Source organism: Osmerus mordax, chromosome 6 (genome assembly GCF_038355195.1).
Source record: "Osmerus mordax isolate fOsmMor3 chromosome 6, fOsmMor3.pri, whole genome shotgun sequence".
In the NCBI taxonomy this organism is placed as follows: Eukaryota; Metazoa; Chordata; class Actinopteri; order Osmeriformes; family Osmeridae; genus Osmerus; species Osmerus mordax.
The window spans coordinates 11824612-11829133 of NC_090055.1; the positions used below are offsets into that span (position 1 = coordinate 11824612).

The window sequence follows — 4522 nt, forward strand, 5'->3', positions numbered from 1 at the left end:
TCATCTACATTTACATTTATTCATTTAGCAGACACTTTTATCCGAAGAGCCTTCCAAGAGAGAGCTTTACAAAAGTGCATAGGTCAATGATCATAAACAATGAGATAGCCTCAAAAACATTGCAGGTAGCCAAAACATGAAGCATACATTGTGAAAAGCAAATAAGTGCCAATGGGAAGAAATATAAGAGCATGTAGTTAAAGAAGTTATAATTAAACAACATGAACCTCAAAAGTGCAAGAGTGTACCTGTAGGAAAGCAAGCAACAATAATATAATTTACAGCGAGTACAAGTAGTTAAATCAGTTACAATTAACCAACAAGTGCAACAAGACCCTCAATAAGTGTCATTGTGTTCCTGGAGGAAATAAACTATCTTTCTTAAGTACCGTCGTACTCCTGGAACAAGTGCGTCTTTAGCCTTTCCTTGAAGGTGGGGAGACAGTCAGTGTCTCTGATGGAGGTGGAGAGGTGCTTCCACCATAGGGGGGCCAGACATGAGAAGAGCTTGGGTTGGGAGCAGGCGCTCTTGAGAGGTGGGACTACCAGAAGTTTTTCAGAAGAAGACCGAAGGTGGAGGGTGGGGGTGTACGGCTGGAGGAGAGACTGGATGTAGTCGGGTGCAGTCCTGTTTACCGCTCGGAAAGTCAGTACCAGGGTTTTAAATCTGATACAGGCCGTGATGGGTAGCCAGTGAAGGGAGATGACGAGCGGGGTAACATGGGAGCGTCTGGGTAGATTGAAGACCAGGCGGGCTGCTGCGTTCTGAATCCTCTGGAGAGGGCGGGTTGCACATGCTGTGAGACCGGAGAGAAGCGAGTTGCAGTAGTCCAACTTGGAGAGGACAAGTGCTTGGTCTAGCAGCTGGGTGGAATGCTCAGACAGGTATCTCCTGATCTTCCGGATGTTGTAGAGGGTGAATCTACACGACCGGGAGACTGCAGCAATGTGGGCCGTGAGGGAGAGCTTGTCATCCATGGTAACCCCGAGGTTCCTGGCAGAGGATGCGGGGGTCACTGTCGCAGATCGCAGGGTGATTGAGAGATCGTGGGAGATGGAGGATTTGGCCGGGAGGATGAGAAGTTCTGTTTGGGCGAGGTTCAGCTGGAGGTGGTGCTTGGTCATCCAGGCGGAGATGTCTGTGAGGCAGGCCTTGATTCTGGCTGAGATCCCCGGATCAGTCAGGGGGAACGACAGGTACAGCTGCGTGTCATTAGCGTAGCAGTGGTAGGAGAAGCCATGGGAGGTGATGATTGGTCCAAGTGAGGTGGTGTACAGGTAGAAGAGGAGGGGTCCAGGGACAGAGCCCTGTGGGACACCAGTGGAGAGCTGGTGGGGGACTGACACTTTGCCTCCCCAGGAGACCTGGTAGGAACCGGCCGACAGGTAAGATGTGATCCACTGAAGTGCAGTGCCAGAGATGCCCATCTCAGAAAGTCTAGCGAGCAGGATCTGATGGTTGACCGTATCAAATGCTGCAGATAAGTCCAGCAGGATGATGACGGATGACCTTGAAGCAGCTCTGGCAGACTGGAGGGCAGTAGGGACTGACAGGGGGCAGATAATGATCAACCACTGGGGAGAAAAAGGAGCAATGAGCACCTAATAAAATCAGGTTTATCCCAAAAAGGTTCAATAGTTCAATAGGAACATGGTTAAGGATTACAGTAAGTACTTTTGAATTGAATGTCAGACTTACCATCTGGGCTATCTGGCTCAGCCTTCTCCTGACGCTACTTCTGCTTGAAGTGCATTAAAGCCCAAGATATCAATAGCATCCTGGAGGGAGAAAGGACGGAATTACTGTAAACCACTAATATACACGTATATTTTCAAGTTAAACCCTTTCAAAGACTCACATCTGTGGCATCAAGCTCAACTGTGTCATCAATACTGGCCACAGTGATCTGACCCTGGCTGATCATGGGGTGGTGGTAATGAGTGCCATTTCTGTGGAGACACCAAACTAAAATGATAATCACCTGAAGCTAGTTAAAGGTAAAAAGGTGAAATGTTGCACTCTCAATGAGAGTGAGAGGACTAAGGAGCAAATGCTCAATCATATTATTCCTTTAAGATCTGCAGTGGCTCACCAACAAGTTCAGGTTTGTAGTTGGGCATCATCTGGTAGAAGATGTGGTAGCCTCTTTCATCAGGCAGCTGGAAGCTTGCTCTGGACTTCTCCAGCAGGTCTGAGAGGGTTAGATAAGATAAAGAGAGAGAGAGAGAGACTATATTTTATATTGACACCAACAGCTGATCAATACAGCAATTAATCCAAGTCAATTTACAGGTCTCAATATCAGCACTAGACAGTTTGTGAATCCTCATGAATTTACCCTAAAAAGATGATTGTGAGGAAAGCATTAATCTCTCAACATGCATTATTATGCTTGTTCGATCAATGTTACAAATGCATAATTGTATGCATTCTGATTCACAATGTCAACATACTTGATATGTGTTTGTCTATACTTCTTTGATGCTGTATTTAAGGTCATACCTGCATTTTGCCGGGTACTGCTTTGTTCTTCTTCTCACCTCCAGAAACAGCAATGGTGGCAAAGTACTGGATGACATGTTTGGTGTTGACAGTCTTTCCGGCGCCAGATTCTCCACTAGTTTAAAAAATGTTAAAAGGGATTCTTTTATTTTCCATGAAGCATTGTCAAGCATTTGGACAATGATTGGGAATGCAGTTACACTGCATATTACTATATTATTATATGTCCTACTGTACATTTACCTAATTAACAGCAAAATGTCAAACTTAATGTGTTTAAGACAGACTGGTTCTCCCAATCTGAAAGTTCAGAAATGTATGATTAAGTGCCATAAGAAGTACTTAAAATATGTACACTGTATACAATGTAGTTAGACTGTTTCCCTTCTGATACATTTGTTAATTCCTCATCCATTGTTTTATCAATCAATCACTTCAAACTATTACTAAATCACATTATCCATTGATTCACTACTGTACATCCTTCCATGTATGTATTTATCCATCCGTCCGTGAGTGTCCTTACCAGTCAACATGAACTGATAGGCGTAGACGGAGACAGAGAAGATGTGGGGTGGAGCCTCCATACGCTTCTTCCCTCTGGAGTCGTTGACCACTTCCATGTCATATACAGGGAGCCACTTGTAGGGGGTCACCGTGGCACAGAAGAGCCCAGAGTAGGTCTGAGTGTGATCAGAGGGTAAAGGAAAGTTTACCTGTTAAGTGACAGTATTTCCTATTATGGTATTTCTTCTGGTCATGTGTACATATGTCATTTTCTTACGTAGATCATCCATGCTGCATAACGCTCTTTGAGGTTATACAGGACAAAAGCTTCATGAAGGTAGGTCATCATGGCCATGTCCTCAATCTTGTCATACTTAGGAGGGTTCATGCTCATGACTTCCTCTTCTTTGAAGGTTTTAACCTGACATGTTAAATATTAATTATCTGAAAAATGAGGAAACATGATTAAAGACTGAATTCTTTTTAATTCGACATGACTAAATGCCATAGGAGGTGAGTTTCATTAAAGCTAACGGAAATTGAGTCCAACAGGCTTTTGCATACAGTCAAACGTGTTGCTACTGTACATTAGTTTTGCTATACATACTCACTTGGTTATTACCACAAACATTTGTCTTCTTACCTCCTCAGTGACAAGGATTTTCCCATCACACTTCCCGCCATCTCTCTTGACAACCAGACCCTTGAGGTACAACTCCTTGACATTGGGTATATAGCAGGCATTCTTATCAGGCAGTCTGGGCCTCAAGCCTCTCCCTCTCAGGCTTGCGAAGGTAAAACGCAGCTTTCCCATACTGGACCATCTCCGCGTCCATACTCATGGTGGCGGGTTGCTGGAAGGAATGGATATTTACATAAGAAAATGAAAACAACCAAGTGGTCTGTTTAAATGGACAACTATGTCAATATATAGTTAAGCCTTGTGGGGTGTCCATCCACCAAATACTTTATATAAAACATATTTTCTCAGGTTTTTTAGGACTTGCTGTCGTAACCTCCTTTACATCTACAAGAAGTCTGTGTAAGACCTCAGCATTTACTTTGGTATACTGATTTGAGTTATAAAAAAGGGGCTCTTGAATAAAAGTCTAATTTAGGATGTGTCACATGCAATGGCAGGCCACTGATTCCTTGATCTCAGTTTGAAAGACTGGGTTATTCCAGGCCAAATATCTCAGTTGGAAATGTATGACAGCATGTCTAATATGTGAGAGGCTATGTGTGGGGGTGGGTGTGATATATAAAGTGACATGACATACTGTTTACAAGGAAGTTGTAAAATTGAAAATGTCAACCACTCAGCAGTGCCATAATGTCGGTGATAAAGCCTTGTAGACGCTTGATTTGAGAGGTGTTGTCGGATGTTAAGCCCGGCTGCAGAAACACAGCAATGAAAAAAGCTTTTGGGAATACAGCTAATTCTGTATCTGAAGAATGAAAACGTTCTTAGTGGAAAGCATTTTTTGTTGAAATACCACTAGGTTTTGAGTT

At 43.5% G+C, this 4522-nt stretch overlaps 1 pseudogene; it reads right to left on the minus strand.

The window, feature by feature from the left end:
• Window positions 1-1847: 1847 nt before the first annotated feature.
• On the minus strand, window positions 1848-3852 carry LOC136944789 (myosin-4-like; annotated as a pseudogene).
• Between the last annotated feature and the right edge of the window lie 670 nt (window positions 3853-4522).